General features: G+C 42.0%; 1 long non-coding RNA gene across 1 annotated transcript; it reads left to right on the top strand.

Annotated features, from left to right (window-relative positions):
• The first annotated feature begins 17,439 nt into the window (after positions 1-17,439).
• On the top strand, positions 17,440-18,644 carry LOC115556253 (uncharacterized). Its single transcript, XR_003978961.1, has 2 exons — positions 17,440-17,817; positions 17,897-18,644. It is a non-coding gene; the product is annotated as an uncharacterized LOC115556253 (long non-coding RNA).
• The last annotated feature ends 6,576 nt before the right edge of the window (positions 18,645-25,220 follow it).

Here is a 25,220-nt window from a genome sequence, read left to right as displayed (position 1 = left end):
TCTGCCTGCCTGTCTAAAGGTAGGCCCTCCCTCACCCCCTCATGAAGACACCTTCCCATCTGCGTTACAAAGCCCCCCCCCCCCACAGAATAGCTTTGTCTTTAATGCCCCACTCTGGCGTCGTTTTGAGTACTCATCGTTAACGATTGTTCATGGTTATAGGTGGGAGGCAAGGTCCTCCACTATCGGTCTCTGTGAAGATTGAGCCACAATAGAACATTAACGAGAGTTCCAATCATTATTATCTTTCACTTCTCCCATTCTTCTGAACTTTCCTGAGGCCGGCACGGTCTGTGTTCCTAAGCAGTAGCTCCATAGCGGATGTTCAGAGTGAATACGATCCTATCTGCTGATCCGCTAATACCATCCAAAATGCATGCTTACATTTTACATTCAAGTCTGTTGATATTTTGTTATTAAAGACGCAAATTATTAATGTACGAGTCCCTCCTAACACCCCGTCCCCTCACTGGCCTTCCATCTCTCTCTCTCCTCAACCCCGTCTCTCTCCGCTTCTCCTCCTAAACTGTCTTAATGAACACACCACCACCAATCTTCCTCCCGCTAAACCCTCCTCGTAAATCCAACCCCCAGCCTCTCCCACGACACATCTCTCTCTCTGTCGCTATTTTTAACAACGATAACTTCTATCTGTAGTTCCCCTTATCATCCAAGGATCTCATAGGGCTATCTGTGTACATATAAATGTACACACAGCGCAGAGACAGTCTATTGAAAAACACAAATTGCGGTTAAATGGTAGCCTTATGCTATAAGGTACCACAGTTTTCAGCCGGACAGATAGAACTCAGAGAAGTTTCTGTAGTCGGCTGATACGTATGTAGTATGCCCAGCCGCCATATTTGTAGTTCTTGGTAATGAATCCAACCCCCCCTCTCCCCTCCCTTCGATCCCCCTTCGTAGATCTCCTCCTTGTCTCTTCCTCCCGCCTAAACCCTCCTCGTAAATCCAACACCCAGCCTCTCCCACGACACATCTCTCTCTCTCTGTCGCTATTTTTAACAACGATAACTTCTATTTGTAGTTCCCCTTATCATCCGAGGAACACATAGGACTATCTGTGTATATATACATGTACACACAGCGCGGAGAAAGAGTGTACTGAGAGCGCAAAATGTGGTTAAGTGGTAGCCTCATGCCATAAGGTACCCCAGATATCAGCCGAACAGATAGAACTCAGAAAGTTTATTTTATCGGCTGATACGCATGTAGTTTGCACCGCAGCCATATTTGTAGGTCTTGGTAGTGCCCCCTACTCGTTAACACGAGATTATTCCCAATTACATCTCAACATCTCCAAATGTACCACAAGAATATAACTATTATAAGTCTCAACTAGACGACCCCCAGCTTTCCAAGTAGCCTATCTACTGTTTTTCCCTTCATCCAGCTCAAGAATCCCCTTAATTGTCTGCCCCCACCAAACGAGACCAAATTTGCCTTGCAACAATAGGGTAATTAAATAGCCGTTCAAAACCCCTCTTGACTTTAACATTCATACTGAATCAGAGGGATCTAATACATTTATATACACACCTATGCCACATCAACTTGATAAACAAAGACCTATTGATTTCCCTGCAGATCACACAGCCCTGCAACTTAAAGAGGAACACACCTAGGCTGTACCTTCAAACGCTCTCTACCACACACTGCCTTATTTACATTGCTTAAAGAAGGAGACTAAACCCCTTCCTATTGTCAGTTAAATTGAAGTCTTATCTCATTGTTCTTTCTCCCCCTTGCCCCCTCCCACCCCTAACCAGTGGCGGTTCTAAAGATTTTGCCTTGGGGTGGCAGAGGGGGGGCAATAGGTCCAGAGGGGGGTCGGAGGTGCGGGGAGCAATTTATGGGAAAAAAAATAGTTCTAACTCACATAGTCATATAACAATTGTTTGTAACACCAAGGAAAACTGATTACACTACTTCATCAGTGTTTTCTATAATTGCATAATAATTCCTTCAGAATGTGAATGATCAACATCCATTCAGATGCCATATCTATGGTCATTAAGGTAAATGGTAAAATTACGCGTGCCAAACATAAAATCATGTCTGCACTGTGTAGGAGCCATTTCTTTATTTTCCCTTGAGTTCATTTACCTGCCATGTCTATTAATCCCTTTTGTATATTGGTGGTTTTGAATATTCAGCTTTGGGCTCCCAGTCAGCCACTTCCTCAGGTGCTCTCCCAGTAGTCAGGTGGCTTAACGAAAATACCGATACCGACTGGACAAAAGCACCAAACTTTGCATGGGTCTTCCTTAGGGCTTAGTAGTCAAATTTAGCCTAGGAGCCACCCCTCCCCCCTCCCTATTTAATATTTAAGGGTATTTTTCAGAATTCGGGCCCATTTTTCAGAATTCGGCCCATTTCTGTCCACAGACGGGGTGTAATTATATTAAAAACGAATTACATCTGATACATTTTAGATCCATTAATTAGTATAAACAAAAACAAGCCTAGACTTTTTTTATGGTTGCTCTTACTAATGATTTTAACACATTTTATTGGTGTTTAGTGGTACAATATCTGTGTTTTGGTGTTGTCCGCCACCATAGTTTTCACATGTCGTGCCATATCTCAAACATTATTTATCACAAATTAATAATAAAAATATGCATATGGATTTAATGTTACTTGAACTAATAAACTACATGCACAGATTAAGCACATATATATGCATTTTGTACTTTATTTTGGCTAATTTCTACCTAATTTCTACCTGTCCCATGGTTTAGCCGTCATTACCAACACACTCTGCATAAAGGCACTTTACTACTGTTTTTTCACCAAATGTTTATTGGGTTGCCATGGTAACTTAATATCATAGTGGAGCTTCTGTACTTCAAGCTGTAAGACTGATGCCTTGATGTCCAGAAAAGTAAGTAAATCTACTCTTTATTCTTTGTGTGGGGCATATACACTTATTATGCGTCATTACCATATGTGTTCAATTTCTGTATTTTCGATTTTTTTAAAAACATTTTTATGACTTTAATAGTTTAAATGAAATGGTGTTCATTACATGTAGAAAGCTAGCTTCACTTGATTAGCCATCCTCTTTGCTAGTAAGGCTAGTTTTTTGGCAAACATGTCATTACCAGCACACACCACTGTTCTTTGCATTGGATCATGTGAACTACTCCAGATGGATGCCCGTTCATATCAGAGATATGAAGTCCCTGCCTACTGCAATCAAAGAGGAGTTCAAGGAGCGTTCTCACTGGGTGCTCTCCAAGACCACCAATACATTCTCTTCAATTCCTTTCGACCAAGCACATGAACAAGAAAACAAGATTGTCAAAGGTTCAGGTGGTGCTGTTGGGCTTACAAAGAATCCTGCAGCCTTCAGACGGTGGATGCTCTCTGGACCAGAATTAGCCAGACTAGTGAAGCAGTTTGAAGGAGTATACCTCCCTGATGAGGAAACAGAGATCTCCACGAACTTCCAGCACCATGAGCAGGGTCTCTCGACACAAAAGACTTTCCAGAGACAAGTTTCCAGCCTTTCAGAAACCATCAAGGGAATGGGCAATCCCTTCTTGGATGACTTCCCTGATTTAGTAACTCTTGACAATCGCAACTGCACAGATGAATCAGTAATAGCCACAGTGCGCACTTTGGATTCCACAGGCAAGGAAAAGTACCAAGACTTTGTCAAGAAGGTGCTTGATGACCGCACCCACTCTATCCATGACCCAATCAAGAGAAATTCTCTGCCGCTCTTCAGAAAATGTCATCACAAGCAAACATCTAAGCAGGGAAAGAAGATCAAAGTGCTTCAGAATAATGTAGCCCTCTTTGGCAGGCTGTACATTTCAATGCAAAGCCGGGATGGAAACTTGGATGATTTCTTTGCACATGAGATACAATCCTTCCCACCTTCTCTGTCAGACCTTGGCGCACTTCACTTACCAAACACAAAGTCTCACCTGCTCCAATGTCTTGACCAGCCTGGGCAAGCAGAGCCACCTTCAACCTACAACTGCAAAGTCCTAGATGGTGCCGTCATCGTCCACTGCTTGCCCACAATCAGAGTAAGCACATTTGATGAGTATGCAGATGCAATATTCATCCCTTACCTAGAGAGTCAGCTTCGGGATGCAAAAAGATTGGATCTTGTTTGGGACACTTACACCACAGACAGTTTGAAAGAGTCTACCCGAGAAAAGCGAGGCACAGGTGTACGAAGGAAAGTATCAAGTCATACCAAGCTTCCTGGCAATTGGATGGACTTCCTTCGGGACTAAATGAACAAGGAGGAACTGTTTGGTTTTTTGACTTCCAAGATTAAAGAGTTTAGCTTCACTCTGGGATCAGCTCAATGGTTCAACTGTAGTGAAACCTCCCTCGTTTAGCTGGCCACAAGACAAGGCTGTCTACGCCACATCAGGGCCAGCTGTGGTATCCATTGGTTCCCGCAGCCCCATGAACAACTGCAATCAGGAGGAAGCAGACACGAGGCTTGTAGTCCACATTCTTCATGCACTGGAACAAGGGGAGACGAAGTTCCTGGTACGTACAGTGGATACAGATGTCATTGTCATACTTGTTGGCACCTTCCATGACATGCTTGCGACTCAACCTTTGGTCGACATCTGGGTTGCTTTTGGTATGGGCAAGAATTACAGGTTTTACCACATCAACACCATCTGTGCAAGCCTCAGGGAGTCACGATCAAAAGGCCTACCTGTGTTCCATGCATACTCTGGCTGTGACACGACCTCTGCATTCAATGGAAAAGGCAAGAAGTCAGTATGGCAAGCCTGGCAGTCTTATGAAGATGTTACAGAGACATTTGTATTTCTGGCCAACCATCCCTTCCAGCAGCTCGAACTGGGTGATGAATCATTCCAGAAGCTCGAGAGACTGACTGTTATTCTGTATGACAAAACCAGCCCTTTGACCTCAGTCAATGAAGCAAGAAGAATCTGGCAATGGACAAATTGCCACCCACCCAGGATGCACTGCTCCAGCACCTGAGACGAGCAGTGTATCAAGCAGGAATCTGGACTACCAGCACACAAACACAGCAGGTGGTTCCTTCTCCACAACAGTATGCCTGGAACAAGGTATCCAACTTATGGGTGCCTGTTTGAATGACAACTCCAGAAGTTTCAAGAGCGTGCAGGGAGCTCATTACATGTTCCTGCAAAGGAGACTGTTCCAACTGCAGCTGTGGCGAAGCAAACCTGGACTGTTCACCACTTTGCAAATGTAAATGTGTTCTGGACTTCTGAGAGTGTTAACTGTTTTTGAATAAATTCTGAGTTCTTTCCTGCATTGGGTCTGCGTTTTGAGTCCCTTCCTGCAATTCCTCCCCTCCCCCACAGACTCTCCCCCACCCTCTGGTGATAAATAATGTTTGAGATATGGCACGACATGTGAAAACTATGGTGGCGGACAACACCAAAACACAGATATTGTACCACTAAACACCAATCAAATGTGTTAAAATCATTAGTAAGAGCAACCATAAAAAAAGTCTAGGCTTGTTTTTGTTTATACTAATTAACGGATCTAAAATGTATTAGATGTAATTCGTTTTTAATATAATTACACCCTGTCTGTGGACAGAAATGGGCCGAATTCTGAAAAATGGGCCCGAATTCTGAAAAATACCCTTAAATATTAAATAGGGAGGGGGGAGGGGTGGCTCCTAGGCTAAAAGTGACTACCAAGCCCTAAGGCAGAAATTTGGTGCTTTTGTCCGCCCGGTAACGGTAATGTCGAAAATACTCGTTAAGCCACCTGACTACAGTAGAAGAATAGATAAATACAAGTGTTTATGTCTGCTAGCCTGCAGGACATTTGCCCTTGAGACAAATAAACCTAGCCTCATACTGTTAGTACTTCTACATGCAACCATTTTGAAATGTCTGCATATATTTTTTACAAGTTCATCTTTTTCTAGGTAATGAAGTCAGTCTTGAAGAAAGGATACATTTTAACCATAACACTTTATTTTTGGCAGGAGACTGGATTTGACAACAGTAACAGAATCTCTCACACACACACACACACACACACACACACACACACACACACACACACACACACACACACACACACACACACACACACACACACACACACACACACACACACACACACACACACACCATTTAAGGTTCACATATTCGGGGCCTGTTCGATTCTGTTCTATTGAAAAAAAAAATACAGAAAAGTCATGTGTAAAAACTCGTACTACTGAATAGTACCATCAGTCATACAACAGGAATACTGAAAACTTCATCCATATCAAGGTTAATCGATGAACTACAATGTATGTCTAAATATGAACACACTGTCTCTCCCCCCTCCCTTCTCTGTCAGGCACACACACATGGCCCTCTCATTCTATTCAAAATTAATTTCAGTTCAGTTCTATTCTGTTCAGACAAAAATACTTAATTAACCCTTAGATGCATAAGTGGGTCAAAAATGACCCGGTGAGGTTGTTTTCTTGAAATATCTTCGTAATGAAAAATTCTTATCATTTCATGTTCCAGGTATTCCTCAAAAAACATGTTTTCGATATAATGCCATTAACATTTTTAACTTACCCTCTATACATTTTAAGAAATTTTAGTTTTTTGTTTACTACCCCAAGCTTCCATAAGTGGGTCAAAAATGACCCCCATGCATTTTCTATGGAATCCAATGGGAACCTTTGATTCTTATCAACTGTGGCTGTCAGGAATAAATTAACTGTGGAGTACACAGACTATATCAGAAGTGTCACCCCTCAGGAAGATTATTTTACAATAATCTATAGAGCAATCTATATAGCAGAAAGAAAAAAACAGAAATAATCACATTTTACAACAAGACGAAAGGAGGTGTAGACACCACTGACCAGATGGTTGGCACCTACACCTGCAAGCGCCAAACACAGAGGTGGCCCATGGTGCTGTGGTACAACATAATTGACATTGCCACCCTGAATGCCTACAACTTTTTCTCGGCTCAGCACCCAGAATTCAAGAGCGGCATCACCAATGCACGACGGCTCTTCCTCAAAGAGCTGTCAAAGGAGCTTGTCACACCACACATGAGAAGTCGACTGGAAGGATGCCCCCAACTGCAAACCCCGATTATTGACGCAATGGAAAGGTGTGGGGTGACAAAAGCCACAACCCAGCCACAGGAAAGAAGCAGACAGGGCCAACCAAAGAGAAAGAGGTGTCAGATCTGCCCAAGTAACAAAGATCGCAAAGTAAACAATAGGTGTGGGAAATGCAATGTACGTGTGTGCAATGATCACAGCCAGAAACAGGTAGTTTGTCTGAACTGCATACAGTGATGAGACAAGAAGGCAAAACAGGGAAAAGAGAGAGGAACTGTCAATGACTGGACAGTTACAGACAGACATACGGACGGACGGTCGGACGGACGGACAGACAGTGGATGTTCACATTTTTCTATTGCTGTTCTGGGTAATTTTATTTTTCAAAAATGTTAAAAAGTGAAAAATAGAGATATTTCAAACATGAAATAATTCTTGTGTGGTCCTAAATATAATACTAAATATTATACAAGTGATTATTCATGACAAAAATGGCATAAAAACACATTGATTCTAATATGGGTCATTTTTGACCCACTTATGGAAGAGTGTAGGGTCCAGTCACTCGTGCATCTAAGGGTTAAGAACATCAAAAAGTCTGAACATTGATTATAATCCACCAGTCCTAATAAGTATCACACAGTAGGCTTCATCCATCAAGTGCTTAAGACAACTTCAGTCGGCTGTTTTTGTGTTTTGCAGCAAACCGCTCTACAAAGACATTTAGGTCAAGTGCTTTAGCTCTCTCTTTTTCGATACTCAGCACTGCTAAATTTGATAATCGTTCAGCACTGATTGTTGACCGCAGGTGGTCTTTAACCAGTTTCAGGACCGAAAAGCTGCGTTCGCAGCCGGCAGTGGTGACCGGGAGAACAGCTGCTATTATACACAACCGGTACAGCTCGCACATAACTTCTTTAAATGGCTCCAAACATTTAATGAAACCACTTACTGAGGATGGACTGTTTTCTGTTCCTTTATATTTTTCCAGAAGTCGTTTTGCTTGCTTAATTTCATTGGCCAAGTCTTCGGTGTTTGCACTGTACTCTCCACCTAACAGATTAATTAGGTCCTCCCTCAAAAATGAATCACTGTTAGGATTTAGACCCTGAATCCCCCTCATTATATTGATGTTAGCCTTGGAGAAGCGCTTCTCCATCTCAGTAATTAATTGATAAATGATTGGAAGATATATTTGTCGTCTAAAGGCATCTTTGCCATCAACCTCCCCTCTCTGTCCCAGTGTTGAGGTCACGAAGCTGTCATTTAGTGTTTTTGCCTGTTTTTTTACCCTTTTCAACCTAACAGCCACTGGGATTCTGCAACTTTCACATGTTTGCTTAACTGTCTTCCACATTTCATCAAACCGCCTGTGGTTGCTGCGATATTCATCCAAAGTCTGCCCAAGACATTCCACCATATCTACAGCCTTCAATAAATCAGTGTTTGGTGACTGAATATTTTGTCTCACCCATGTTTTGTCTCACCCAACACTGTTCTAAAGACTGTCAGTAGTCCAATGAAGTTTAGGTCAATCTGATGAAACAGACCCCTTGCCTTAACAGCTCTCTCAGAGTCGGACTCATTAGCCACATCATCCAAAACTGTCAATACAGCTGTCAAACGATCCATTATGTTTCGGCATGCCGTATAGCGGCACGCCCACCTGGTGTCGCTGAGGCTGGGCAGCTCCCTAGGTGGACCTTGAAACATTTCGGTTTGTCTTTGCAGCCACTTCTCATGGACATACGAGCCAGACATAAACACATACAAATGTTGAAGCAAGGAGAAAAACTCTCCAGCTTCTGGAACTTTTTTGACACAATCCACCAACACCAGATTTAGGCAATGTGCATTGCAATGCACATAGAATGCATGTTTTGCCTCCTTCTTAATCCTCGTCTGGACTCCCGAGCAAGTCCCACTCATCACTGATGCGCCATCGTATCCCTGACCGACAAGGTTTTCCCTGTATTCAAGACCAAATTTCGTCAAACAAGCAATGATCATGCTAGCCAAGCTCCCTGCATCCAAGTGTTTTGCTTCCGAAAACCCCAGAAAACTCTCACGTACCGCACCATCATAATAATACCTCAGGACAATGGACATTTGCTCCTTTTTACTTATATCTTTTGTCTCATCTGCCATAACTGAGAAATACTTACTGGCTTTAACTTCACCCATAATTTCATCCAGTACCATTTCTGCTAAGTTGTCCAGGATCTCATTTTGAATCGCTTTGGATGTGTAAGTTGCGTTTCTAGGTCCCTCTTTTAACCTTTTTTTAATAAAGGGATCATGCTTACTCACCAGATTTAAAATTTCACGAAAATTTCCCTGGTTTTTTGATGTCTCTGATTCCCTATGACCACGTTGGGCAATGTTTTGTGTGGCTGTGAGGAGCAGCACTTCACCTATAGTTTTTAAGTAATGCTTATTTTCTTCAATTTGATCTTTATTTGTTTTGCTGATCATACCCAGGACTGATGTTTTGTTTTTTGCCATTTTTTGGTATTCCCCCCATGCCATCATCGCATTTGCATGTGCCTCTGACTTACTGTGCAAACTAAACCCCCCATCTTTGTTAGTGGCCTTTTTCCAATTGGAGTAACCCCCCTTTGATGAAAAAACAGTGCCCTGCCCTTTTGAACAGCCAAAATGCCTGCAAGCAAAACAATACGCTGCATTTTGTGCTTGTGAATATTCTAACCATGTGTGTTCAGCATACCAGTCCTTGCGGAAAGATCGCAGTGCACAGCCTTGCATGGTCTTGGGAAAGGCTTTCAGGTGTGGCTGTGTTGGTCCTTCCAACTTTGTCTTTGATATATCTATAAGTAGAGAGAGAAACTCAACACACTAGTGCAGTGAAACATAGTTTGGGAAACACTGACACATACAGTACCTGAGAGGCTAATGCATATTTAATTAATGGACAAGTTCAATATGCAACTTCAATGTGCAAAAGACAATTGTAAAGCCTATATTGCTATTGCCCATGTCATCAAAAGACAAAACATACAAATATGGCTCATGAGCTTCATGATCTCTCAAACCCCCCCAAACCACTAGTTCTAACTCAAAGGTTGAGCAACACTGCTCTGACATACCATGAGCTCCAGGTGGAAGCTCACGCTCCTCCTCTCCTTCATGCCCCTGATGCCGCTCACACTCCTCCTCTCCCTTCTGCTGCTGCTCCTCCTCTCCCTCCAGATGATGCTCACACTCCTCCTCTCCTTCATGCTCCTGATGCTGCTCACGCTCCTCCTCTCCCTCCTGCTGCTGCTCCTCCTCACCCTCCAGATGCTGCTCACTCTCCTCCTCTCCCTCATGCTGCAGATGCTGCTCACGCACCTCCTCTCCCTCCTGCTCCTGATGCTGCTCACGCACCTCCTCTCCCTGCTGCTCCTGCTGCTCCTCCTCTCTCTCCTGCACTTCATGCTCACAATCCTCTCCCTCAGGTGTCTCCTCTGTCTGCTCTAATACCCTAATACTAATCTTTGCTTTTTTGGGTGGGTGAAAAAACCCCAAAATACTCTGCTGTCTCCTACCTAGATTAGACATTAACATGAAAGTTAGTAGATTAAAGTCATGTAGCTATGGTCTGTAAATTCAATGTTACATTCACACACATCTCTACAAGTTACTCGTCTGGTCTGTCACATTCCCCCTTTCCCCCAATCACCACCAGTCAGTCGTAACGGTGAAATAACAGCTGTACAACACATGCGCGGACGAGTGTGTGCTGTTTCCAGTCGCTAGTAAGCAATGTTTACTATGGTACTGACGTTGGTACCGATGAACAGCAACCTATGCAAACTAACACAACATTTTAAAATGAATCTACTAGAACTACCCCAAAGCAAAGACAAATAGCTGCTATCGCTAGTTTTGGAACTAGTTGTTAGTTAGCTATGTCTGGAACACGAATAGCGCACCATGCTAGCAGTGGATTATGCTAAAGCCAAAAGAAATAATTGGATTCCAAAATTGTGACTCAGTACAGGGCTGTATTGGCTTAGTTTACATGAAAAGGGTTTTTAATGATTTTGACCAACCTCTCCCTCCTTTGTTCATTATTTTCACGCCGCTGAAATTGCAACAGGTGAGATTACTCGTGTGGTGCTGGTTGAGACGGTGGTCGCAGTCACGTCAGGTGCGTGACTGGCAGAAAGGGCGAAACCATTTAGAAATTCCAGTGGGGGTGAGGTCGGAGGACGTTTTAAAAAGTAGGCTTCTTGGGTGGGTCAGAGAGAAGATAGTAAGCGCATTTATGTGAATAAACCACTATGTTTGAAAACTAGAATTGATACTTTAATTGGAAATAAAATGGGGTGGCAACTGGGGAGGCAAAATATATACCTGGGGTGGCAAATGCCACCCCGTGCCACCCCTTAAAACCACCACTGCCCCTAACACAGGGTAATATGTTGGAACCAAAATGTAAATTTGGTATATGTGTTTGTATATTTGAGGGTCTGTGTGTCTGGGTGCTGAAAATACAGGGAGCCAGTCCCTAGTTGATATCGGCAAACCATGCAAATATTTGTGTAGGTTGTAATCAATGTTTTTTTGATTCACCAACATTAATAGTTTATACGATCTATAAATGTCTTGCATTTGTACTAAATTTGTTCTCTTTTCTCGTCAGGCCTTTGCAACCCGAGCAGTAATGGATGCCCGACATTCATCATTTTAATCGTTAACATTACTACAAATATTCTCTTTTCTAATCAGGGAGTGGCAACACAACGATCAGTTGCCCACGATCATCATTTTACTTCTGTGCATAAAATCTTAATTCTCTGTTCTCTTTAGGAGGTGGCAACACAAGCATTATAGTTGCCAAACACTCATCTTTTTACTTCTCTGCATTGATCTTAATTCTTTCCCTCTCCAGGAAATGGCAGTATAAGAACGAATGCCAAACACTGACAGTAATTATTTTTTTCAGGTTGCTAAGCCCTTCTGTCTATTCAACATGCGTTTTGTGTAGCAAGACAGGTAGAGAACCAGGCTGGTTCAAATAGACACGGGGTTCAACTGCTAGAATAATATGTCTAATTAATAAATGGTGCACATGGTTTTAAACGGTGCCCAAGGAGGGAGTTAGCTCAACTGCTGTAGACACAATTACAATACGTTTTTTGCGAATATTAAAGGTACATGGGTTAAATTCTGCTATAATATAGCTGAATTTAATATAAGCTACTACATACGAATAAACTGAATAACACTGCGTGAGGTGTTCAAAGGTCAACTATTGCTTCCATTGGAGCGATTGCAATAGATATAATATCGTACCACCAATATGCATGCATTATCTTGTATTCAACAATTAGGAAAGCCGGATTCCAGAACCGAAAGAAGTCCTACAAAAGGACACCAACCCAGGGGTCTTACATCAACCAGATCCCTGTACGACAGTTACACGGTGATCTTAAGATAGGAATAATTATCTAAACTCCACATCATGAACGGTTAGCCTTTAAAGTTGTCCATAGCATGCATACCACTCGTCCACAGAAGTCCGGGGATTATCCAGGCCTGGGGATTCTTATTAGGAGAATTCTGGGATAACCTGCCTCGTAGGAGAGTGGAAGAGTCCCCCCCAATAGAGGATCCTGAGGACAAGCGGTAGAAATGCATAGTTCAACAGACCTGACGAGGTCCAAAATACCAAAATAAGAAAGAATAAAATATATATTTCATTACAAACTATGAAAATAACAATATTTTAATAAAAGTCTTCACATAATCTATGGTTAATAATTGGCAATATTTACAATTAAATTACATAAGTAGAATAAAATGTAATCCATAATTCATCCTAATTTTGATTAACAATATACGTGTTACGTTTTTTCATTACACGCCAAGACAGTGGATACTCGATTATTACAATATATCACAACCAGTTTAATGGTCAACCAAAACGCACAGCCGTACGTAACCCCGACTGTCCCCAACTGACAACGTTCCGGTAACAACAGAAGTATGATGCCTAATATTGAAATGCAGATTTTTAATATTAAGATATTTTGATAATGTTCAAATTTAGGTTTTGTATGTTTGTGTTTTCCCATGTGGTCTTGTCACCCTGTTATTCTGCAGGGTCGTTCAAAATCCTTTGAGGTTAGTGGAAATCAGTTCTCACTCTGTTTCTTTGTTGTCCTGTGTTGGTTTGGGCCCGTTATCCTTGATCCCCAGAGAAGCGCAGAGACGCAAGTAATAAGGAACGGCCAACCCCATATTTATGACATCTTAAGGAATGATGACTTAGATGACCATATGGTTAACAAAGGCTTTTGGTTTGTTGTGAGGCAAATGTCCTCAGCAACACTTCTGAATGTGTAAGAACTCCTGGCCACTCAGCGGACCTCTCTGCGGACCCTTTAGAAAATGAAGGGCTCCGCAGGAAGAAATCCCATCTGAGGTCTCAAATTGTTGAATAATAGGCTTATTTTTAGGTCTGTTGATGCATGTTATGATGCATCTTCGTTCGTGCATTTCTTACGAATGTGTATATAGAGATAAAAAATAAAATGAAAATAAAAATAAGTAAAAATATAAAATGAAAACAAATGGTGGATTCATATACCATGTGTGAATGTCCTCTTGTGTGTGTCAGAGCCACCAAAATAATGGAGGTTACTCGACTGTTACATACACGAGCGGATATTGAAAGCATACCACATATAAAACTAAGATAATTAGAAAATGGTTCATTATAATTAACTTAGAATATCACCCTATATATTTAATACCCAGATGTGCATAATTGTTGTGAGTTCGGATGACTCTTATTCTACCTAGTTTAGACAGTTTTAATTGCCCTGGCTCAAGATTCCCCCATAGACTTGGTGTCGGACGTTGGATTGTGGCGCTCCTTGGGAGCCTCCAAGCCCACGTTAACCGACTAATCGTTCCTGCAGTGTTCTGAAGTGGTGACGGTGGAGCTCAATGGGAGGCTCCGGGAGAATTCACAATAACGGGCTCCTTCGGGGAGAATTCAAGTGGGTCAGGATTACAAGGTTGAATTAATGTATTGATTTGATGTTGACCAAAAAAAAAAAAACTAGATAATTATAATAATAAATACTGTTCATGTAATGGTATAGTTAGGTCTGGGACCTGCGTAGCTAAAAAAACTGTTTTGGAAATAGTAATGGACGTGTCCAGGACATGTATAGCTATAAATAAGTAAAGATAAAACTGCGTTTTACTTTACTTCACTTTGCTAAGACATATGCACGTTTGATGTGGCATGCAAAAGGCAGAGAATAAGACGTATACACGTTTGATGTGGTATGCAATGTACATAGGAGTGAATCAAGTGTGGACAACATCAAATGCGAACAATACGTAGAATAAATGAAGATTAGGTCATCCAATATACATAGTTAGTGTAGGACAATCGGGTAGTATAATGAAGGTAACTGTTGGAACCAGATACGGTTAACATTGTAATTTCCCTTTTTTTCATCTTTTTGGGTTTATAAGATAAGAAATGGATTAGCAATACATCTGCTCGCCAGGGACAATATAGGCTCAATTTAGATTCAGAAGTAGTGGGTTAACCTTTCAAATGCCACTGCTACTGCTGTAACGCTTTGTTACAACATCAGCGTCTCGTAGTCTGATATTTTTTTTACTCTGATAAGTTACGGCACACAGGTATGCGGACTCATGAAACATTTACGGTTTACTGGATTTAACAACAGAGTGGTCTCAAGACGGCTGCATAGACCCACAACTATCGACCTTTGGTTTTGTATGTACTGGTCTTCATTTATCTTCATAATGGATTGGTTTATGTACAGATGATTAAGGAAAGGAACTTCAACTTGGTTGCACTACACCGTTGCTAGGATTGGTTAATTTAATGCGCATGGCTGAAGCAATGCGCAAGGAGGGATGTAGTGTGAATATTAAATCAAGGTTGAAGGTTGAAATCAGCTCAGAATAAGGAATGGGACACTTAAAACAAAAATTTAAAATCTGTACAAGCACTAAATAGAATTGGTTAGATGAAGGAATACAAATGAGGCATTATCAATTATAATACAAACATATTTGAAACGCATACAATTTTCAGGTCTAATGTTTCCCGAAGCAAGATGAGTACCGTGTATCACTCTGACACAGCTAACTTTGCACGTAATGCTTACGGTTAGATTCATGTTTACACTTACATTTCTAGGGTCCCATAATGGACTTCCATTAGAACAACTAAAAAAAGAATTATAGGAAATATGTTTTTGAACAACTAACTGCTGTACACGAGTTTGTATTTCTACAATAGAAACGAAAGTTCCAGAACCAGATGCAGACACACCCGGAGCCTATAAACTACGTCCGCCGAGCAAGGAGTAACAGTCACATGAGGAAATCAAATAACGGCAGGATTTGAATCGGTTCTGTTTTGGTTGTCCACCATATAACAAATATGTATATATATATTGTTTGGATAAATTACATGCATCATAATCAGCAACAGTTCGTTCAGTTTACCAGATAAAGTTAAACGGAATATATATAGATATGGATATGTTATTGACAGAGCAAGGAGGGGTAAATACGTTGATAGGCACAACATGTTGTACTTTTATCCCCAATAACACAGCTCCGGTTGGGTTGGTGGCAAGGGCGCTGGCATAATTACAATCCCTCAGGTTAGAATTGGAAGAGAACTCCGGCATTAATGACCCTTTCAAAGGATGGATGGAGAATATGTTTCGGAGGTGGAAAGGCATGATCCAGTAAGTGCCCGTCGCGGGAATAAATGCAGAGACCGTGTTAATTGTCACCGGCTGCCGTTGTATTCCCTGTGCACGAGGGCTACTGCATCTGCTGATCACCACAGCAGTGGGCGCTACAGAAGCGCCAAGTGCCATTCAGGCTTACATGGGGATCAGATATGATCCGATGAAAGTGAACGATACATCACCTGAGGGGCCCGACCCTATCCAGCTGTAATATGAAGAATAGTCAACACCTATACTATTCTAGTAGAATCGCCTGTATATAAGATAATCAATATCCCGGATTAACTTGAATAACAAATTTTAAAACAACCATACCAGACTATGTTTGTTATTGTGTAGTGTTGCTTGGTTGCGAGTGCAACCCGTTATTTCTGAATCGCTGCATTGATAATGGTACTGTTGATCTTCTTTGAGACGGTTGTTTACAGGCCACCTGTTGCTGACACGACGACGGAGAACCTGTTTGGAGGCTCCCATGATGTAAAAGTAACCTCTCTGTGAGCTGAGCCCTTGACAAGGAGGGACGAGTCTTGGGTTCATGAATTACAGGCTCGACGGCGACAGAAGAAACAATGGCTGCGATAATAACAATGTCCAAAACCCCCACATGCAACAGCGCACCAATACACGAAGATCACCTGAACCACCCAAATCCATGCTAGCCTATCAATAATTTTGAATTTTTTAAATTTTATTATGACTACTAATTTTTTACTTTACTTTTGCACATGTTGAAAATTGTATGACCTTGTAGCACATAACCAAAGGGTATTAGCTTAATATTTCTATGGATACTTTTGTTTGTGTGTTGTTTGACCATATGATTTGTCAAGTAATGTCGATTTCTTAGAGTCCAGGAGACAGGGAGGAGGTGGAGAGGTCTGTGGGCAGATAAGGGAGAGGTAGGTGGGGGCTGTTGGAAAATTTCCAAGGCCTTGGGAAAGGTGGGGGTTTTACCAGCGGGGACTGAAGGACTGAAGAGGAATAGATTTACTTATGTCAGTGTTACTCATGTATCAGGTTTAGGCATGTATCAGTTAAATATCATAAGATATTCTATCATGTTTTAGTATCATCATATAACAATCATTTTCTTTGCTTCTTTGTTTTAGTATCATCATGAATCTATCTCTTTCTTTAATATCTATCATTCATTATAAGGTGTTTATTGTTTTATTATCATCATATATCTATCTTTTTCTTTTATATCTATTATTCACTATAAGATTGATCATGTTGTTTAGACATAATCGGTTATGGAAGAAAGCACTTAGAAAGATTACAGCACTTGTGGGTGAAATGATGTTGTCATACGCTTATGACATGTTGTATTGTTGTATTGTTTATCATTATAGGGTGTATTTTACTTATTAGTATAATTTGTGGAACAAGTAACAACAATCTGAAGGCGTACGTGCCGGAGAGAACGTGCCTGAGAGAAGGCGTACGTGCCGGAGAGAACGTGCCTGAGAGTAGGCCTACGTGCCGGAGAGAATCTCTGCCATGGCGAGGTGGAAAAATACCAGGTCAGAGTGACCTGATGGCCAGCTGCTTGAGTAAGAAAGAGGGCGGGGCTGACAGTGAAAGTTTTAGATAAAAGGCGCTGTATGAGACAGAGAGATAGAGACATCGTCCCGACGGGGGCTCCATGGGGGGCGGCCCTGGGCCCTTTGCGATCTCCGGACTTTCGGACTTAGAGAAATTAGAGCATCCGATTCTCCGGACTTTTGGACTTAGAAAAATTAGGACATCCTCTCTCCAACACGCTACAGAGATGCGTGTCGTAGCCCATCGGGGCAAAGAAGACTACTGGCTGTGGGACCATTTGATGAGAATATCCTGGCTGTGGGACCATTTGATGAGAATATCCTGGCTGTGGGACCATTTGATGAGACCGACCCTCCGTGCCCGAGGAGAGATAGAGCTACCGTCGACACCGGGGAAGCGTAGTGTAGAGAGGTAAGAATCAGGAATCGAAATTATTATAGACTTAATCAGCTTTATAAACAAACCCAATTGATTAGGCACTATATTATAGGAGAGATAGGGATTCCCTCTCTTTTCCTCTGTCAACACCGGCGTGGAACGCCAGCGCTGCTCACTTCTCGACGATACGGAGCGGCCCGTATCAGATAGGGGCCATCAACATTCAACAACATTCCAGCGCAGCTCGCCCTCCCCAATCTGAATCAGTGCGGGGGCCGACGGCAGGGGAACAACGGCCTTTCTCTTCACACAGCTGAGGGGAGTGTTGGACGTAGTGTAGAGAGGTAAGAATCAGGAATCTAAATTATTATAGACTTAATCAGCTTTATAAACAAACCCAATTGATTAGGCACTATATTATAGGAGAGATAGGGATTCCCTCTCTTTTCCTCTGTCAACACCGGCGTGGAACGCCAGCGCTGCTCACTTCTCGACGATACGGAGCGGCCCGTATCAGATAGGGGCCATCAACATTCAACAACATTCCAGCGCAGCTCACCCTCCCCAATCTGAATCAGTGCGGGGGCCGACGGCAGGGGAACAACGGCCTTTCTCTTCACACAGCTGAGGGGAGTGTTGGATGTAGTGTAGAGAGGTGAGAAAACCGGAATCGAAATTATCGTAGACAAACCCACCAAGATGTGTTCCAGATGTATTTTATGTCACTTATTTAGAAGTGTCACTGACGGCATTTTATTAGTCACTATATTATATGTATTAACATGTTTTTTTTGAAGGCCTTCACCGCTTGCTGCAATGTCCCAGATATTAATCCTGCAAATAAAACTATATTCAAACCATTCCTTTTCAATCATTCCAAGGACCTGCTACGGAGGAGTGTAGGTTAGAGCTTCAGTGAACGAACTATCTGTTCTAGTATAGGCATCGTGGATCTAAGAGGTTACCTAGTACAAAGAAATCAAACGTATCCCGGGAGTTAGTCATTCCAAACTCCTAAAACAATCTCAGCAAATTCACCAAGTGCACGGATCCCAGAGGAGAGCTATCATAACAGACGTGATCAGCCTGCCACATTCCTGGCTACGGGTTATGCCCAGGGGTGGGGCACCGAGGTAAGAGGGATAGGCGTCTGATACAAGGTAGTTAGGGGCTGAGCGAATCTCCTCACCAACCTGTTACAACCGTTACGGGATACAGGTTTCACTAGCATCGCCATTTAGGGGGTGGTAGAATTGACGGATCTGACAGATTGTATGATAACAAGATATATGTTCATTGTTGTATTGTTAAATAATGACCTGTATTTCCTATGAAATCAACGATGTGAATACCGTTTCAGTATTATGGAACGCGTAGTGGTTTTTCTCTATTTCGAGAGTTATTCCCACACGGTTGATGGTGTTGATGATTTATCCTACTTTGACTATGTTTTCGGTGTGGTAAATGGTATATATGATTTAAAATATTATTGTATGGTCATCTGAGATGACCAAGGAGGGATTGTTACGTATTTTAAGAATCTAAGCTACCCACACATAGACCCAATGAAGCAGGACCAAACATATAAGCCATAAATACTATACATAGCCACAAGGGGAGCAAGACCTTATTGAAGGCTTCTCCACCACAGAAGGCATCACCTGAAGAAGCCGAAGCCATTACGTCACCCCGGCCACGCCCACTAGGCCACGCCCACTTGACGGTCTCTACCTGTGGACTAGAGGTAGAGAGCGTCAGAGATTTACAGCGACACCCGCGAAGGGTCACGGGCCTCTGCCCGTGGCCCGAAGTAGCTAGAGTTATCAGGGGTTGACATTAAGGTTTCAAAAGCACTTGCCCATCGGGCAAGTACAGGTCAGGTTCAACTTGCCCGAATGTGATGTTCACTTGCCCAAATTATAATCAGAATCTTGAACAGGCCTCTTTTTGCCAGGCATGCGGCCTGGTTTTGGGGGGGGCTCAGAAAAATCATCCTAGCTCAGACTGAAGCTGAATGTTAGCTTCCACACATGTTGTGCTTAAAAAATAACAAACTTCCCTTTGTTTACTTATTTATCGAGCGGTCACATCGTGCCATGAAGTGATTTCAGTCCACCGTTGCAACCTATTAAAGCTATCGCCAAGTTATATGTAGACCTGCATGATTTCATGCAAATGTACTTGACTAAATGTCAGAGGTAGTAGCAAAGATATGTCTTTTTTAACTTTCACGTTTCTTGTAGCTCTAACTGAATGATCACAATCGCGTTTCTAGTAGTGTTGTCAGTCACGATACTGGATTTTCTAACTTTGACACTATACCTGGAAAAATATCGATATTCTATCGCATTTTCGAAATCAGGGGAAAAGTTTTTTTCAGGAAAGAACATACCCAAAGTAAATAGAGTATATCTCCACAACTGCTAGGGTGATAATTTCATCTTTGTGCCAACTTGGTTAAAGTGAATAAAGCCATGGAACACAGCATAAATGGAAGATAACATTTACACCTGAAATAATTATCAGTTGGTCGTTATCATTTGGGAGCGATGTCTTACTCTGAGACACAAATAAAGGTAGATATTTTACAATTTTGACACTTGACACCTCTATTTAAATTTCAGGGCAAATATATTCGAATGCACCAAGCCAAACACTCGCAAATAAACATATGGCCACTAGATTGCGCTGATGAATACGTTTTCTGATTGAAGGCAATTTACCTATTTCCTAAGAAACCTTCTCTTATTCATTGATTGAAAATACCATGTTTAGTTGCAAAATTTGGCCCAGACACTGGGTAATCTGTTTATGGTGGTTTTATTCGACCAGAATCAACTTTGTGGACAAAAATCACAAAGGTAATACTTCATTTTTGGTTGTTAAAAGAAAAGGGGACGTTTCTTCTTAAGTTGTTATTTGCGAGTTTTAGTCACAGAATGATATGGTTTGGACTGTTGGAATAAGTGGAGGCTCAGCTTTCATGTAATATATAGTTTGTGAGGGTCCAATTTCGTGAAAAAGATCGCTATTGCTGTGCATGTGCACAGTTATGAAACCCAAAACCGTGTTCTTGCATATGACTTTCCTTGGTAATTTGCCTCAATCCAAAGTACTTCCAAACTGCACTCCTCCATTTTCCTTCTACCTAAACCGTTCGCGGAGGCGCTGCACTTGCGATGCTAGCTTTGTTGGCTAACCTTCAGCTAACACCTTCGAATCACGGCCAGAGAACGCACTGCGAGTGACAGAAGGCGGGGCTATATTCGCACTGAAGCAATGCGTGTCTGTTAACTCGCTTTCCGAGAGAAGAGAAGACGGCGCGCTGATCAATTGCAAATACTTTTATTTTGTGTTATTTTGCGGCAAAAAAGGTTGTTCTGCAGTTTCTAAAAATATTTGAATAAATAGTCTTTATATTAACATCCACCCAAAATCCACTTGCCGTTCGGGCAACCAGAAATCAATCTCAACTTGCCCAAATATGACTTTTGGTTGCCCCGGGCAAGCGGGCAACCGTTAATGTCGAGGCCTGGTTATTATCTCTCACACGTGTTCAACACGATTCCTAGACTTTCGTTCCATAGTCAGTTACCATCAGTGTTGGGCGTAACGCGTTGCAAAAGTAACGCGTTACCGTAATATATTACATTTAGGCAGTAACGGAGTAATATAACGCGTTACTAACTATATTTCGGTAATATTATTACAGTTACTGAGTCCGGTAACGCGTTACAATCATGGACATAATAAAGGATGGACCACGGACTGGAAAGTGGCCGCCCATTCATTCATATACAAACTGCTCAGTGGCGCAGGGTAACATACAGGAGCGATTTGCTTCCGCGTTATGGGGCCAAGACACGTGGCCTAGTCCGTGACATACCGGATGCAGAAATATAGAACGCATGCGTGCCCATCCCCCCACTCCGGTCCAACAACAATATAAAATGATACCATAATGCACCTGTTCTTTGTCTTTGGATCTTTTGAATAAATGGATCAATACATGATGAATCACAATGATCGCAAGCAGAGGACCGTGAGAGTTATTGAGCAGCAGATGAACCAGTCCAAAAATCGGACACGTTAACGGAGCACTGAACTAGGCCCTCTCGGATGCCATTTGTTTCACTACGACTCCTTTCACTTGCACACCCCTCTTCCCCAGCGAGATAACGGCTAATAAAATGCTTGAGGTGGCGTTTTGAGGACATGGCATTTAAGGTACTTATGAGCCTTTGATTGATATCCAGACATTTTTTGCGGAGACACATTCCTGTTCCCCACTTGTATTGGAGTGAACGGAGATATCTACTTCTGGGTCCCATGATTTGAGGGACCCGTCCACAGCCCGCTTAATAAGCTGCAATACCAGGCTTGGCCGCTGAGCACTGGTGGATTGCGGAAGTATGCAGTGTTCCTGGGGGCTTGGTTACAATCCGAGCCACACAAACTCCAGCCCTTGTTTGGCTGTATATTTTGTCTATTAAGACTTTGTTGTTTGGTCCTAACCAAAACATTAATAGGCTCTAAGCATAAGTTCCTTGTAAAGTCTCTGTGGGACTGAAATGTTGAATGTGTTTCATTATTTATGCTGTTCTCATGCTCTTTTTTATTACTGCTATTTACTGCTATTTCAGGGCAGGATATATGCTCAGGTTCTAAAATACTTACAAAACATGCCCTGTCTGGTGGCTGTTAGACGTCATTCTTGAAGTGCACTTTTATTTTATTATTGAAATAGTATAAACTATTAACATGTTAGATTTCATGGGAATGCAACTTTTTTGTTAAATGTTTGTGTGGCTGCACTTTGTAACTCAGGAGCTAATAAATGAGGCATAGAAAAAGAGTTTGTGTCTTGTCGTGTAAAGGTTTTGGTTGTTTAATTATTCTATATCATAACATTATTGTAATTCAGCTATTCATGGTACACACTACATGCAGATGCAATATAGACCTCATTAGACTTTAATGTTTGCCCCCCCCATCCGCCTTGTCCTGAATGTTGATTTTGGTGAAAGTAATAAGTAACTTATTACTTATTACTCTACACAGAAGGTAATATTGTAAAGAAACGTATTACTTTCAAATGCAAGTAACTAGTAATATGAAATATATTACATTTTGGAAGTAACTTGCCCAACACTGGTTACCATACCGAAACATGCCTACTTTAACAATAAAGTCAGTTAAAAGCAATCCCGGATTTGAACCCTTTCCTTGAAGAACTACTCAGCAGTACAAACTCTAGATCTAGACGGGATTGGTACACCATTTTAATATGGTAATATAGCTACTGTGTTGTTTTTTTTTGCAAAATGAAAGATAGCCTTTTAAGGAAACGCCGACTCGAGCCTATTAATTCCGAAATTTCAACGCATTGAAGGCTATATAGGCTACTGTAACAAGCCCAACACTTGCCTGCTTGCCTTGCAAATCAAAGTTTTCCGACTATTTTTCTTACCTTCTTTCTTAGGTGTTGATGTTACTGAGCTAGAAGTTTAACTTGTTCTGCACATCTCGCGCTGCCAATGCCTGATGTCACTTCTGAGTCAAATCACTCCATCATCTCTTTGAAATTCCATATTCCACGAGTGGTAGGCTACAATGCTGTTTTAAAATATAACTTATACGAAACAAAATAACCCAGGCAGTATCATCTACGAGACGTTAACGCTTCTTCCAATACTGACAGCTGTCTCATAACTTGCAGGTTTGTGGAGACGCGACATGGGACGGATCGTCACTTAATTTAAACTTTTTTGCTTCCGTTAGTGTGTGTGTGTGTGTGTGTGTGTGTGTGATAGAGACAGAGAGGCCAATTTACTGCATGATGAGAATTGGATTATTTCAAAATGTGCTTGGAAGTAGGTAACGACATTTAACAATGTGTATATATTTTTGAATTTCGTTGGTTAACCGCCAACCGCCCGAATTTATTTAAAATATTATTTTTTGTCACGTCACCCGCCCGATCCGCGGTTTAACCGCGGAGTCCGCGGTTGCAACCGCCAACCGTGCATCTCTAGTAAGAATGCGGTTTTCACGTCCATTTGGTGGACCAGTAAATTTTCCTGCACTGCCTTCTGTATCACAATTCTAACACGGGTTAGGTCTGCTGTAGGTGAAAACGTTTCCCCATAGTCTACCCCAATTTTCTGGCTGTAGCCCTTGGCGACAAATCGAGCCTTGTACTGGTCATTCCCATCTACACCAGACTTGATTGCGTAAACCCACCTACCCGCCACTGGTTTCTTGCCCACGGGTAGTGTTGTCGGGCTAAAGGTTTTATTCTCATTTAGAGACTGGATTTCCTCATTCATTGCTTTTCTCCATGCTTTTGAATTGTCTGACTGCATTGCTTCACCATAAGTTTGCGGAATGCCACAAACTGCTCTGCAGCAGTAGTCTACTGTGACATGCATCCCGTCACTATCACTGTCTTCTCTCACGAAGTCCCTCCTTTCTCTGTTGTTTGTATTTGGGTGATACACCAAATACGTTGGGCTATTTTTATCGTACCCCACAAAACGCCCCTGATCACACCTGGAGTCAAGCTTTCCCTTTTCCTGCTGATAATTGTAGCAAACAGACCCGAATCGTTGCATTCTGGACACATTGGGCTTTTTGTTTGTCAACATCTCGTAAGGAGTCAGCCCTGTGCGCTTGTTCAAGCATCTGTTGCGTACCGTTGCTGCTGTTTGTACTGCGTAGTGCCAAAGGTGTTTTGGTAACTCACTTTCAATTAGCATGCACCTGCCCATCTCGAAAAGAGTACGCCACCCACGTTCTGCTGTTCCATTTTGGTGCGGTGAGTACGGAGCTGTCGTCTCATGCCTAATTTTGCTTTTCCTCAGGAGCGCCTGGAAATCACCACCTGTGAATTCAGTTCCATTATCAGATCGCATACACTTCACCTTCCCATAAGGGGATACATCTGCAAGGAATTTTTCAGTTGCCTGCACTGCGTCACTCTTTTTCTTTAAGAAGGAAACAAATACTGCATTTGAGTAATCATCGGTGAAAGACTGTGCATATTTGTACCCATCTAATGACTCAGTGGCTATTGGACCTGCAAGGTCTGTGTGTATCATTTCTAAAGGAGCCTTTGCTCTGGCATCGGGGTTCCTATTTCTAGTTTGTGTAAACTTCCCTTGAATACACACCTCACACTCTTGCTCAGGCTTACTAATTTTTCCCTTGATCTGCATACCATCAACAACATCATGTAACCTAAGCACATCATCATAATTACAGTGGCCTAGTATCTCATGCCATGCTTGGATGTCGTGGGTTGCATTACACTTATCATCAGTTGACTCAATCTCAGTGTGCAGGTAGTACAACCTGCCAAACACATGAATGTCAAACCTGGTACCATATCTGGTTATCAAGACATCACTGTCTTCTTTGAAGACGACTGTGGACCC

The sequence above is a fragment of the Gadus morhua genome, chromosome 12 (genome assembly GCF_902167405.1).
Source record: "Gadus morhua chromosome 12, gadMor3.0, whole genome shotgun sequence".
NCBI classification, from domain to species: domain Eukaryota; kingdom Metazoa; phylum Chordata; class Actinopteri; order Gadiformes; family Gadidae; genus Gadus; species Gadus morhua.
Note: the sequence above shows the minus strand (reverse complement) of the source record. Positions and strands in the feature narration are given on the sequence as shown.